The sequence below is a fragment of the Manacus vitellinus genome, unplaced genomic scaffold (assembly GCF_001715985.3).
Source record: "Manacus vitellinus isolate BGI_N305 unplaced genomic scaffold, ASM171598v3 scaffold_6_pilon, whole genome shotgun sequence".
In the NCBI taxonomy this organism is placed as follows: Eukaryota; Metazoa; Chordata; class Aves; order Passeriformes; family Pipridae; genus Manacus; species Manacus vitellinus.
The window spans coordinates 8,387,796-8,403,340 of NW_021940750.1; positions in this window are offsets into that span (position 1 = coordinate 8,387,796).

Here is a 15,545-nt window from a genome sequence, read left to right on the forward strand (position 1 = left end):
ACCGGGACTCTTTTACTCATACAGTACACAACAGTAAAAAGCTGTGCTGCTCTTGTGTGCCAGGCAGGTGCGAGAGTAGGCAAGGTCTTGCAGAAACAGACTGTGATCAGCAAAGAATTAGGAGAAAAATATGTGAGGTGCTCCTGATCTGCTTGCATCCTCATTTGGAACCAAGTATGTAATCACAAGCTGAGCTTCATCTCTGTTTTACATAACTCTACAGAATTGTATCACAGCTTGGCTTCTAGGTGGTTGCAGTAAAGACAGTGGATTATCCCAAGGGCTATTTGAAATGCTGAAGACATCTGGAAGTTGAAGATACACCCAGTAGTTTTCCAATACAGACGGTGATCTGATACTGGCTGTGTGACTGTCCTTGCCAGATTTGTCTGTGGGTCAGCTGGCTTTACACAAAGAACCAGCAGTTATAGCTGCATCAGGCTGCCCCTTTTGGTGCATTTTGATGATGATAGTATGATCCTTTTGATAGCATTTTCCTGATTTGTCACCTGGAATCCCATGCTCCCCTGAGTCCTACCCCCTCCCCTGTCCCCTTGTGGACCATCTTTGTTACACCCAGGGTCTGTTATTAGTGACCTCTATGGGATGAATTTCTCTTTTTCATGCTTAGTCATGGACCGCAGATTTCCCTGAAACAATATTGCACGTAATGCCACTGACATCATAGCTTTACATGACTGCCCCCACACTCACTCCTGAAACTGCAACAGCATGCAGAGTCCCCGAACGGGAAAGTGATTTCTGCTGCACGCAGGCAATGATGAGAAAGGCTACTGTGTTTGGCAAGGGCAACTGTCAGTATCGCCTGTGTTTCTCTTGTGTTATAAAGATGTGTGTTTTCATCCTGCAGAGCAGCTGCGTCCATGAGAAAAGCCAGGGCGATGCACACGGAAGAGAAGCTGCAGTAGAGAGAGGACTCCGAACAATGAAAGACAATGCTTGTGATTATCCCTGTGATTCATAGCCTTTGCCTGCCGAGGAAGATACATTCAGATGTGCTGTCTAACATATAACACTGCTAATTTCATAATCAGTTACAGTGCTTTAACAGGTGCCACCCTGGGAACATGCAGTTCTGTTCCTGTCAACACTGGTGCTCTCCAGTCTGCACACTGAGCTTGTGCACAAAGCTAAACCAGCAAAAAATCGTACTGGAAAAGGTAGCAAACAGATGTCTGAAGGTTTAACTCCCAGAAAACCAGCCTGTACAGGGATGAAAATAAGGTTAGCACTGAACAGAGAGAACGGGAAGGGGCGGGAGTGCCGTTTTAAGGAAGAGCTGTTCATTTTAGCAGTGCAAAACTGCAGCCTCAGAGGCCTTGTTCTTGTTACTGCAAAGCAGGAATTTCCTCTCTGCATGTCACTGTCTGAACACCAGGAGAAAAGAAGCAAAATCAGGAGGGGATCCAGGAGACAACAATCGCTCTTTAAAACATTCCTGTGTTACCTAAGTCTGTTGCTGATATAAAGGTCACACTCTTTTACTCACATGGGCTTCTCACATGAGGGTCATGAGCAAGCACATTTAATTCCTACCTAGTTTCTCCAAGATTTATGTTAAGAGGGTAGAGTATTTCCTAGGTGGTGTTTGAAGACCACCTAGGACTTGTTAATATTATTGCCTCTGGCTAGCCCACTATCCACACTCCTACCTTCCCTGCAATTCTGGTTTTTTGAGAGCCACACAAGCAGGCAAAAATCCTCCTAGTTAATTCATCAAGGTAACTAGGTAAATACAGTTGCTATTTGGAAGCAAAAAGGTCAGGAGGCAGCAGAAGACTAAATGAAAGATGAAACCAAGTCCCAGCCAGACACCATTAATGTCTGGTACTGCTTGTGGAAAACAGTTGATAAGGATTAACTCTTTGCTGTCTCTTACTTAAAAAAAGGTCATCAAATTAAACTAATGAAGTCCAAGTCAAAATATGTAAAAGGAGGTGGTTCTTCACCAACTGGTAGTAGATCTCTGGCATAACTTGCTGGAGGATGCTCTAGAGACAAGAAGTTTCTATGCTCTCACCCTACAGAAAGCTTTAAAACAGAGGAGGAGGAAACAGGAAAAAAAATGGAGGAGTGAGAGAGTTCGAGAGAGGCACCAACTCAGAGACTCTACCTGCCATTGCTGCACACTTTGCAAAAAACTACCATCCCTCAGAACCACAGTGAAGTTGCTAGGTAAGCCACATAGCTAAAGATTCAGCACTTGCCCAGTTCTGCAGGAGGTCTGTGAATGGAAGCAGAAATGTAGCTTGCATCCTCTCCTACTGGTGAATGTATTTGTTACTACTTTCACAAAGGTTATCCATTTTAATTCCCTCTACCTTTCTTTACTTTCTCCTTTACTATACACCTACTCTATCCCTTTTTTCCATAACTAACTAAACTAACATTTTTCTGTTACTCCTAGATTAAGTATAGCTCTCTTAAAGGTAGCAGCAATGAGGCCTCAAGAGCTGCTTTACAAAAGTCTCAAGGAGATGGCAAAAAAAAATAGAGAATTTAATCTTTGATCACCAATTGCTTTTCTTCAAAATATTTGAAAAAAGAAAATGGAAATTTACCTAGAAATAATAGAATAACAGACATTCAGAAATAAGTTTGTCACTGTTTTTTTTTTTTCCTATTTTTCCACCTTTCAGGAAAGCTAAGCTTTTCAAATTACTCAAATCTAAAAATACAGATTTCTTATATGTTGGTGTCAGGCTGAGAGTCCTTGCCCACCACCCAGAAATATACTTAGCAGTAGAACCCTTTTTTCGCCAGTGAGTAATTCAGCATGAAATGTGCTGCACTGGTGCTGTGTTACTGAGCAGTCAGGAGAGTTAGGGAGCATGACTGAGGTCTACTCTTCCACAGTCCAAACAGATCCTTCCTGCCAAACCAGCCTCGTTTCGGCTGGCTCCTACCAGAACCCCTTGGATACAGTTCCTCACGCTCATCTTTCCTAGCCAAACAGAAAAACTAACATCCTATTAATTGTACCTCAGCAGCAGTATTTAGTTACTCCTGGAGGTACCTTAGGTACAGAGGGATCTGTAGCTCATCACTGAAGTTGCAGACTTTACCTTTGAGTTCACATGAGTCTGTTCAGGGCTGTGCTAATGGCTGTGGCTCAGGAAAAAGCAGTAGAGGCAGGAACTGATCACCCCATCTAGGATAAGGAGCAGACGCTGTCTATGACTGTGCAGTTTGCCACTGTGTGAAGCAGTTAAGGCAGATTGACATCAGAATGTGCATCATCACATCAGATCACATCCCAATAGAGATTTGATAATGATAAGGCATTACCCACCATCACATTTTTTATGTTATCTAGTAAGTGCAACAAAGTTCAGGTTAGCTTTTATGCAGAACTTATGCCAGCTGCAGACAGAAAGCTGGAACCTGGTCCAGCATGAAGATTACAGGTACAAAGTGGAGAAGATTATTTTTTTTCCTCCTTGGGTTAATAATTGAATGATCAGAACAAGTTTACACCAGCTCAGTGTGTTTAGTTTTAGACACTGAATCTGAACACGTGAGGAAATCTCACGACACTGTGAGAGCAAGCTGTAGACTGCTACAAAAACACCTTATGGGGTCAAAGATATTTATAAATCTTCAGAGAGTAACAGGAGATCTTCTGCAGGATCATGTGTCCTTCCTCGCCCTGGCTCTTTCAGACCTTTCCTGAAAGCCACCTGAGCCCCTTTCTGATTTAACCTAATGTTAGATGTACCCCAAACACAACTGCTGCTCTCACGGCCATAGTCGGCCATTACATTTCCAAGCAGCTTAAATCATATTGTGTCTCTGTTTTGACAAACCATCTTCTTTGTTTACACAGACCCAGGGACTAACATCGGCAACAGTTTTTGTTTTCAGCAGATCATGTCATGTCATCTTTACCTTTTCCTTAACTGAGAAACAGTATTCGCCTTAAAAACAGTGTGAAGAACATAGGCCATAATAGGGGGAAAACAGAATTAAGATTCTCAAGCAGACAGCACTTTTAATCCTTAAACTCCATGAAGTAACTAATGAACCATCTCTGAGAGATCTCTAGCACTGTACAAAATGCCTAATTTCCTGGTGGTGCAGTGATTTTTTGATTGGCAGACTTCAAAGGTCAGAAAGGCAGTGGAACAAAAGATTAAATCGTCAGTTTGTACGCACTTTCATTCAGCAAACTGGTAAGCTGCTCATGCCAACAAAGCAGGCAGTCAAGAACAAGCTGTTTCAAATGAATACAGTACTCCTTACTGGAATAACTAAACTATCAGGCAAGGAGGGAAAAAGAGAGAAGTGTTAAACCTGACTATAATAAATATTTTAGTCCATTTTTTAAACAAATAGGAAAATGCCAAGCTGAAAGTACAACTTTTTCAGAGTTTGCATTCAAAATAGCTCCTTGACAAACCTGGGGACAATTCCTTTGGGGAATCAGGGATCTCTTCTTAGCACAGGATCGTTCAACACCTGCATTAATAATTTGTTAAACAGATTAGAATATGCAGTGTTAAAACATGCAGATGAATCAGCCAGGGAAGAGTTTCAAACACTCTGAAGACAAGAAGAAAAATTTGAAATGAGTCTCAGAAACTACAGGAATAATTCAACAACAAGGGCAGACTGTGTCTGATCCACCAGTACTAACTAGAAATGCCCATTTAGGAAGCGTCAGCGTCTATAAAGGCTTGAGCTAAAGCAGACTGCAATCTGAAAATAACTCAGTAAATACACTGACATTGCAGAAACAGGTAAAACCTATTTTGGGATGTAGCAACAGCGGGTGTGATATTTAAGGGTCAAGTTATGAAGTGAACAGCACTCACAAAGGCACACAGTTCATGAAGAGCAGTATATATTGCTTTGTGCTATTTTTAAGAAATAGAAGTCAAACCTTTGTGGAAGACTGGAGTGTTACCAATGCTGTGTCTTGTCACGTTCATCTCACCTATTTTTCACATGCTTTTCAAGTCTGGGGAGGATAGTACATGTCCCATCACTGGTGGTTTTATTCCTTATTTTTAGGCAACTGTTACACTAAGGAAAAACAACATTAAAACATATACCATATACTTGCACAGTCCAGGAAAACTGTCACTAAGCTGTAACACTAAGCTGTTTAAAATAGATATCACATTACAGGTTAAAGCACAAAGTAGAAAGGACAAATCTTACCTAGGTATATGACATCCTGGTTCCTCCAGCCTTCTGACAGATATTGCTGAAAATTAAGCTGTTATTTCATGACTGTTTTACCATCCAGCAATTATGGCTACCTTGCATGGAATTTTTATGCCACTATAATTACTTTGAAAATGTGTATATAAGCATTATAACTCTTTGAAAGTACTCATACCAATACAGAGGTGTCATGGTTTGAGAACCCCAAAATCCAATTCCCTAGTCCAAGCCCCCTCCCACATCTCAACCCAATGTGAGATGGGTTTTCTAGACACCACACGAGACTCAGAATGGGGGAAAGGGAATATATTACAATGACTGTACAAATAAATACTACAATACATTATACAATCTTAGCTATCTCTACCATGACATAAAAGTATTTACAATGGATCAAATCTCTTTTCCCCTCCAAACAAAAGTCTAGAAGGGAAGTAGGAAAAGATCCTTTTCTACTCTCAGAGCAGCAATGTCTCTAAAGCAGCAGGTTCTCTTCTTCTCATGCAGCAGCTGTAGCTGGATCTCTGCCAGTACACACAAGGAGGTATCCAAGCCCCTCGGCCACTCGTCTTCAAGCGAGGGTCTTTTCTTCCATGGGCTGCGTTCACCCAGACAACGGTCGTGTCACCTCGGTCATACCACGAAGCACGGGGGTCTTTGTGACGGTCTGCATCTTCAGGGGAAAAACAGCCCCCTTTGCTGTGCTCTGTCTCAAGCAGCGGGGGGGCTTTTCAGCTCCTTTCTGCAGTGCTGTAGCACTTCAAGACTCTTTCAAGTAAGAGTCCATCATCCTCCTCCTTTCTTGGAGGTCTCAGAGGGGTATGGGGTTTTATTTCAGTTCTTACCCCAACTTCCTCTCTCTCTCTGTAGAGCCTAATTCTCTCTCTGCTGCTGGCTCTCTCTCGGCTCTCTAAGGCAACTCTGTGTCTTCCTTGCTCAGCTGCACGTTTGTTTCTGCTGCTTCTCCAGTTCAGTTCTTATCTGTTGGCTTTCAACCATAGCCTCTGTTCACTGCTGTCTCTGCTGCTGCTCACTCACGGTGGAGAAAACTTCTTTCAGCTTTCTAGTTACAGCACCTAGCCCAGTCTAACACTGTTCCAAGTCCCTGTAGCCCCCAGCCAGGGGCTGGGGGGCCAGAGCCCCCCCAGGGGGGCTCCTGCTCTCAACTCCTCGTGGCTCTACAATATGGCTACTTCCTCTACAACAACTACAACCACCTTCTCTTCCGTTCTGCTTGTGATATGCTTATATTTTGCAGAAGCGCTCATTGGGTAAAACCTCAAAACTTCAAGCGTCACCACCCCCTGGGGTTTTACCGTTTTATAACTTCAGGGGGAAAACTGTTTCCCCCCACCACAAGAGGTCTTTATTTGCATATTGCCTAAAGATACAGGTATATATGGTCTTTCTATAGATATGATTTGATGCTACAGTCAATTCAGCGACAAACTTGTTTCAGGAGGTTTCTGCTCCCAGCTTCTCACACTTTCTGCTCTGTCTCCTCCTGTTGTACCAACTCAACTTTCAGGGCTACTGTAGTAGCAACTATTCTGTTTTTTAAACTAGAACTATCATTCTTTCCCCTTGACAGGGCTTTGCTGTCAGAGGGGTACTAACTAGATCCACATCCCACTATATCCACGAGAACTTATCTCTGAAGTGCTCTTTCCCTGCTGGGCACCATGCCACCATGTAACATCAGGTCCTTGAGCTTTAAACCATACCATGATCTATGTGACAAGCGTAACAACGTAAAGCTAGAATAATTAGTGAGGACACTGGAGTTCACTCTTCCCCAAACTCATAACGGTAGCCAGCCAAGCCCTCAGGAAGACAATTCTCTGAATATTTCTCTTGCAGCCACCAGTGCTGGAAAGGTTGTTTAAGTATAAGAGAAGATTCAGCAGATTTTTGGCTTATGTTATCCTCATACATAGACTCTTTTGCAAGAAGCACTCCATCAGCAAGGGAGCGTTTGGTGCTACAAAGTACTCTCATCTACAGGCATTAAGGAGGGATTGACACCAGCAAATATAGAGGCCAAGGTGGGACAGTCCCCAGGGTGCAACAGCTGAAAGGCTCAGGGGAAGATGCAATAACCCAAGGTCAGAGATATCTCCAGCACTGCCTCCCCTTCTCAGTCACCTCAGTGGGCATCTGAGGGCTGGTTGTCACCCAGCTGGGGCCAAGGAAGCAGAGGCAGCACACAGAGCTCGCCAGCATTATCAAACCTTTGCCTCCTTAAGCAGTTTACTAATATGGTTAGTTAGATTGGATAGTAAGTTTCTAGCCAAGCACTAGGTTCACATGGAGTGGCTTGGTATCTCAGCCTGGTTCCCAGTCCAGGTTAATTATCTACCATCCTGCTAACCTGGTGCCAGAACTTAATTAAACATTCAATCTCAGAGACAGGGCGTTCCTCCAGCTCAGAGTTTGGGCACAAGGACCATCACAAGGCAGTGGCAGAGCTGCTGCCTGACTTGCCTGCTCCAGAGAAGGGGGAGCTTTTTTTCCTATATGTTTCACCAGCAGCACCTGCACTGCCCTGGGCTTGCCAGCACCATGTGCTGGACCTGCCAGAGTGTGGCTTCTCCCTACCGAGCCAGAGAGGAGCAGAACTTTCCTGCTTCAGCTTAGAAAACAAGTGCAGGTGTTGCAGCGTTGTTGGGACACTGCAGAGGACAAGGCCAGCAGTGCTGGTGTCTGGTCCTGCCAGTGAATCATTATCTGTTTGTGTTAACTCTGCTCCTTCCACAGCTCTTGGTCGAAAACGCCTGCTCTCTTGGCACAGGAACTGGCATAATCTCCCATAAGGAAATGGCGACTGTGCAGCTGCCTTCCCAAATGCTACAGTCAGATCAGTGGCTGTGCTACTATTTTCAGCACTGAGCTGAGGACATCCCTTCTGGTGAAGATAAATTCTTTGTTCTGACATTTTTTGGGCTTTGCTTACGAATGCAGTGGCTAGAAAGTCTATTGTTTAAATCACATTTTAAATTGTTTTAGTAAGATTAAGTGCTTTGGGGAATAGGCACATTATCTATTTGTTCTCCCCTGCCCCCGGCCCCCCACATATGCGTTCAGAAGCACATATTGCACCTATTGCTCTAGAATTAAGCGTTTGGCCACCACAGCGTCCTGACCATGTGTCTGCCAGCAACAAAAGACATGATTGTGCAAATCTCTTTTCTATTTGGCACACTTCTGCAACTCTGAAACATCCAAGGCATCTCTTATGCAGCCCCCTGAGCTGCACAGTGCATTAAATAAAGCCACATCAGCTTTTCCAAGGGTCTGACACTGCTACATAACCCTCCAACATCCCCAGTTTGCTAATTCCCAGCACATACAGAAGCAGAAGAGTTTTCTTTTGTTAGTGTTCAAGCGTTGAATGGCACATAGGATAAGTAACAGGCACAGGCCATTATTTCCGAGAGGCAGAAAGCTGGAAGACAAAGAACCTGGCAGGTCAGTCCATTGTTCAGTACTTGCCCTGTCTCCTCACCACCGCCTCCTGCCTTTCCTAAAGCACAGGAAAATACACCCCCTCCCTAGCATACAGACCAGCCAAGAGCCTGGGCTTTTGCTGCTCCTTGTGGGAAATTACTTCAGTTTAACAAATAACATTACAAGGAGCAGGTTTTTTTGTCTATTTAACCCATATTTACAATTCAAAATACCTCCTGTCACGTTGAATTACAAGCCCTTGAAGTAGGCTAAAGACTCTCTTTTCCTCCCTGGGGACTGTTCCCTTTGCCTAGTAGTATCAACCCTCCTTAGCTGTCCCTGCACAGCTGAGATACATGTATTTATAATTTCTCATCTTTTCTTGGAAGTCCTCCCAGTCTCTGATCATTTCATTGTTCTTGTGTGACTTTTCCTCTGTTTTTCCTGTGTCTTAGACTCAGCCGCAATAACAGCTGATAAAAATTATAACTATCACAATGCTTAAATATGTTGCTGCTCCCATGGGTGCCTCCCACTCCTCCTCCTCCTCTGTTGGTAGGAGGGTATCTCCTGACAGCCCAGAGGACTTTCTGTCAAACAGGGCTGAATTCATGTTACAAAGCTGGCCTCATCACCTCTGCTGCTCTGGGCTGCACTGCTGAGAGAAGAAGGAAAATGAACCTCCTGTCTGGTAAAAGTGCTCTCTGTGACCCTAGCTCAGCTGTCCGACTGAGATGGAAATATGGACATAAAGACTGGCTCTCCAGGCAGCTTCATGGCAGGGAAGAACAGTGACTCGGGGAAAACACTGCCAAGCTCTGCACTGGGAGTGTAACATGCAGTGACCAAACTGTGTACAGGGAAACTTAAAGTGTTCCAGACAGCTGCACTGGGGCTTCATTTGGCTCTGTTTTGGGTGGGTTTTTTTTTTCCAAAGCTCGAAAAATAGAAGAAGAAAAAAAGAAAATAAAGAAAATGACTTTAAAAAAAAGTCACTCCCTATTTTTAAGGGTTTTTTGTTTTACCAAATTCTTTTCACATTCAAGGGGAAAAAAGGTGGCTTTGTGCTTAAACTGTCAGGCACCCCTGGTTTCAAAGGTGAAAGTAGCCATGGCTATGTAATAGCTGAGTGCTTCATGATGTAGGCTCCACGCTCTAGTAGACAGGTAGGTACACAAACAAAAATTCAGGCAAGATCTGCCTTGGGTGACTATGAAGCATCAGCCACAAGACAACATCAAGCAGGCTTCTGAAAGAGGGAATAAGGACCCTCATCAAATGATTATGCTCCGTTTTTGTTAAGCATGTTTTTAACTGCAACAGCTAAGTAACATACTGGCTCACAGCTGCTTTATTTAAAGTTTCATTGATCTTACTCTCTGTTGGGAATTTATAATGAATACCAGACCCCATATCCCTAATATTTGCTATGGAGACAGGCAGAAGAAAAACATCTAAAACAAGGCAAGCTTTCTTTGAGAAGCAGCAGAGGGAGGGAATCCCCCTCAAGCAGTAATATCCCCCTGCTCCCTCACCAGATTAAAAAGGAGACACATAAAAGTTTTAAATAATTTCTTTTTCTCAGTCATGGAACGCAATAATTAAAAAAAAAAATTTTGGACTTTAAAAACCAAAAAATTTTGTGGTTTTCAGAATTTCAAAGGAAACTGCATAAATTGCCCAGAAGGGCATCATGTCTGGAGAATTTATTTACCTCAGTCGTTAGACTGGGTGGCAAAGCACCCTATGCCCCAAAAGATCATGTTTGGGTTGCAGCATGTCACCCTGACACTGCTGGAGGGAGACTGGAAACACTGCTTTCCCTTCCCCATTTACATCCCTTCCTTATCCCCTTGGCTTGGGGTTAGCAGTAAGATGATGCTGAGTGGGTCTGTGCTCCTGTGGGAAGGGTCAAAATGCAATGGTGATTGGCATCCTCAAAAACATCAAAAAGTAATCACTGGTGTAAAATGAAGATGAGTTCATACAAATGCAGAACAGGGGGAAAAGCAAAGAAAGAAATGTTTAATCTCTTTGGATCTCTCATAATTGTCCTTGCCAATTGCAGGGGGAAACTACAAGGCATTAATCCTCACTTCTCAACTCGCAGGGACCAGGACCAGCCCAACAAATGATAAACCAACCAAAACAGCAACACATTTCATTCTCTACTGGCACTAGTAAGCAAGAAAACCTTATTCCAGTGCCTCAGAGGCATCCCAGCACCATGTGCCCCTGTATCCAGAGCCCTCCCACACTCCATTAAATTGCATTTTTATCAGCTTGTTCTGAAATTCCTAATTTTGCTGCCAGAAGGCAGCAAAGAAGAAAGTGAGTCTCCCTGTATTCTCACAGAGTCCCCACTGACCTTTCTTATGCTGGGAACAGCAGGGCCTCTATTTGATACCCTAGGGCACGGCCCTGACTGGTTTATCTCAAACCCATTAGCCACAGGGCAGAATAAGATGAGAGCGATTATGTAGCAGGTGTTACCCTTGGCATTAGGCTTCCATAATGAGGAGAATCAATATCTCTGAATCACCATTGCAGTCATTCGATTCAGGCACAGCCTGCCCTGGAATAAAGGGGCTGTCCCTTGGGGTGACAGCTGGATCTCCATGTGCAAAACAAAGAGGAGCTCACAGCTAAAGCAGAGGTCTGGAAGAAGACAAGTGGAAGGTGTTATAAAGAGCATTTGTTTCCCCACATGCAACACAGCCTCTGGTGCGACCTAGAGAAGGTTACTTCAGTTCTCTGGGTTTTTTCCCTCCATCAACAGGGATAGCATGGGGCTTCCCACCAAGATGCCACAAAGATAAAATTCCCAGTTACTTATAAGGCTGTTGAAAAAAAGCACTAGAGAAGTGTAAGAGAAATACTGAATAGTTTCAGTAACAAATCAACCATTTTAAAGCTTCCTGGAGGAAGCAATTATTTGGAGCCAGGTTACATTTATGGGGGAAACAGAGACTGTAGAATGGTAACAACTCTGCCTGCAGAGCTGAACCCAGGATCATACTAGTGAATGGGGTAACATCAGACTGGTGACCTGTCACTAGTGGGGTTCCACAGGGCTCCATCTTAGGCCCTGTGCTCTTCAACATCTTCCTGAATGACTTGGATGCAGGACTGGAGTGGATACTGAGCAAGTTTGCAGATGACACACCTTGAATATTGTGTGCAGGTTTGGGCACCACAATGTAAGAAAGATATTAAACTGTTAGAGAGAGTCCAAAGGAGGGCAACAAAGATGGGGAAGGGCCTTGAGGGGAAGCCATGTGAGGAGTGGCTGAGGTCACTTGGTCTGTTCAGCCTGGAGAAGAGGAGACTGAGGGGAGATCCCATTGCAGTCTACAACTTCCTTGTGAGGGGAAGAGGAGGGGCAGACACTGATCTCTTCTCTGTGGTGACCAGTGACAGGACCTGAGGCACTGGCCTGAAGTTGTGTCAGGGGAGATTTAGGTTGGATATTAGAAAAAGGTTCTTCACCCAGGGGTGGTTGGGCACTGGAACAGGCTTCCCAGGGAAGTGGTTACAGCACCAAGCCTGACAGAGTTCAAGAAGTGTTTAGATGATACCCTCAGGCACCTGCTGTGACTCTTGGGGATGGTTCTGTGCAGGGCCAGGAGTTGGACTCAATGATCCTTGTGTGTCCCTTCCAACTCAGCAAGTTCTGTGATTCTGTGATAAGTCTCCTGGAAACAGCTGTTACAGAGATATTTCTGCCATCCTGCACAGGCAGCTCAGGGAGATGGAAGAAAGTTGTGCAAGATTGGAGTTCTCTCACAGGTAGCCCTACAGTGCCCTGCAACACCCAGGGACAAGAGTATGAGATGGGAAACCCAGCATCATCACTCCTTGGGTACTAGGCTTCCCCTTTTGGCTCCCTAGAAAACTCTGCTACTCTCAGATCTGGCCCCTGGCTTTTTCAACATGAGGCCTTTTCAACATGAACATTATGTACTTTCTAAATATGGGTAGCATATTAGCCCTCTTAAGGGAGGATCTGCCTGATGGGCACAGCCAATGCAGAAACACATCCAGCTGTGTGCCAGCTGCAGCCAGCAGCTCTGCCCGGTCCAGCTAACAGCATCCCCCAGCTGCCATTGACCTGTAAGGAAGGCCATGCACCATCACTGCCAGCTCTCCCACCCATCCTTCTCCCACCCCCAACTGCCACCGAACCCAGTGAATAGGACTGCCAAGGCCTCCTTTGTGCTCTCCTGTATCCATAGGATGCTCCAGGCCACAGTGGCTCCCTCCTTCCTTGAAAGCATCAGCCCTGCACCCAGTGGTGCCTGATTGCTCCTGAGCTGCTGGGTGCTGTGGTTTGACACATACGGGGACAGGGAGAGCCTGTCTGCCCTACGAAGTGGGTCCCCCAGCCTCAGGGGCCTGGAAAATAAATCCTGCATGCCAGGCAGTGCTGCTAAACACAGTGTGGTCTCAAACACCAACCCTGAAAAGAGCGGCCAGGAGATCTGAACATCATGTCTGGAGAAGCAGAAAAGGAGACAAGGGTGTTTGTGCCTTGAATGCCAGCATGTTGGCACCAGTCTGTTCCTTCTTGCCCCAAAGTCTGTCTTTTCTCATGGATGTGACATGAAAAGCCTGAGCTGTGTCCCACACATCCACCACGGGGATGGTGTGGGCCAGATGACAAAGAGCTGTCAAAGAACAACCACCTAATGCTGAGGTACACTCAGGGCTGCTCAGCTCAGTCTGTGTCTCACTGAAGGTTAAGGTGAGGAGTTTGCTGGTAAACATCATCCTCCTGTAAAAGAGAAGAGAGAGAACTGGGAAGTCCATTGTGTGTGCTTGCCCATCCCTTCCCCTGCACCCCTCTTGGTGCTGAGACACCATTACAGTTTTGCCCAGTACCACAGCTGATGAGGGATGGGGGCTGGAAGTGTATGCTGGCCAAATCGTGCTCTCCTCTCCTGTGACAGCACTCTAAAGGGCCTCTGCATGGCCCTGGCAGGTGAGGAGAAGTGCGCAAACATTTGCTTTGCAAAGCACAGGGCTTTGCTGGCACGTAGCCTGCTGGCATTCTTCTGCTTTTGGGAGGGTGAATTTGTATTTCATGACACCCTTAAAAACAGGTCAGCAGCTGGGGGAGCTGTTAATGTAGGGGAAGGTCTCAGCAGGGCCAAATCCACAATATATCAATGGATGATTTGATAAGGCAACCCTTCCACAAAGCTTTCCGATGGTGGCGCTGCATCACACAGCAAGGACCGAAGAACTCGGTCCTGTTAAAGGGTTAAAGCACGTGGTTGTACTGGGGCTGGTGTGTTCCTGGGAAATCCACCCGTTCAGAACATCCTGCCTGGGAGCCGAGCAGTGTAGTCGCTCGGCTGGCAGGACACCTGGTGAAGGCAGAAGCTCATCCTTCTTCGCAGCCCTTCCCTGCAAAGTTTCTCAAACCAGCTTTGTGGCGGGGTCTTTTCTTGAAGTGGAGATGTTCCTGCACCACCTGGCCTTTTTGCCCTTCAGGTGAAGGGCCAACTGTTACGGAAGGTTGCCCAGACCACCCACCTCAGGCTGCCTTCCCTCAGGGCTTGCCTTACACAGTAATTTCTCATTGCCAGAGGTGACAAATCACTTCACACGTGTCAAGAAGGGCACATTCCTGGCTACCAGAATTAGTGTGGCAGGACACCACGGCTCAGTGAAAAACTAAGAGTTTAAAAACAATTCCTGAAGGCAAATGACTCCCATGTGCATGCACAGGCCACAGAGCTCCAGCTTTGCAGCAGTATAATTACAGTAAAATCAGCTTGCTGTGTAGGTATAATTTTAGGAACAAATGGAAATGGGGGGAAGGTGTCACCCCTTCCATTCTCTTAACCTGGCTGTTCCTCCACAGAGGATAAAAATCATGTGTGTGAGTATACAAAAATCTCATAACATCATTAAGGACTTCACTTTGAACAAGTCAGCCTATAGGACACCCTCTCACCTTCCCTCCCCTATTAACACTACCAATAGATTTCATTAAAAGAAAGGAACACTGATTAGTACACTTGCCTAAAAGAGCAATATTACCTTAGGTCTGTAAGCAAAGCAAACATTAGTGACAGTAACAATAGCAATGGACTGTATATCACACTAATAGAACAATGGGTGTCTGTTCCTCTGCAGTTTCTGCTTCTGCCATCCTCCCAGGGCAGCACAACTACCCAGAAAAGAGCACAGCCTGCACCCAGCCTCAGCTCTGCATTCACACATGCAGTCTAGACCCCTGTATTTATAAGGTCTCTCTAATGTCTCCTATACTGTCCTGCTCACTTGGGATTATTATTTCCCCAGTGAGAGCTATCTTCTCTCAAAAAATAGCATTCTCTTCCTATACATACTGTTCTCCTTATATAGCCTCCAATATTATTAGCCATTTATATTTACCCCTTCTTCCTCTCTGAAATCCATTGATACCACACATGATTTCTTTAAACCTTTCTACCCCTGCCCATTCCCATCATTAACAACTTGGCCAGTCTCCCTGGTCTTACTGTTCCCAAGGGCCCCACCAATGACAAGACAACAGGTCCAGGAGGCACTCGAGTGACCACAGCCCTCCCAGAACAGCCCTTGAACCAGCCTGGCTTCATTCCTCATACAGTTCCATGCAAGCACACCCAGGGCAGCCTTTGCTTCTGAATTTGGAAACAGATGATCCTTCTAAGACTGTGCCCACTCTGTACCTCCCTTCCCCAAGCTCTTTGAGCATCCCTAGCTTTACCTTCATCCTGATCTTCCCATGGAAGGCATTGCACTGCTATAATATATAATTAATATAATATAATATATTTATATAATGTAATATAATATAATATAATTAATGGTCTGCTAGATTTCCAGTCCACAAGGCTTAAACAGCTAAAAAAAACTCCACAAGAAATTATAGC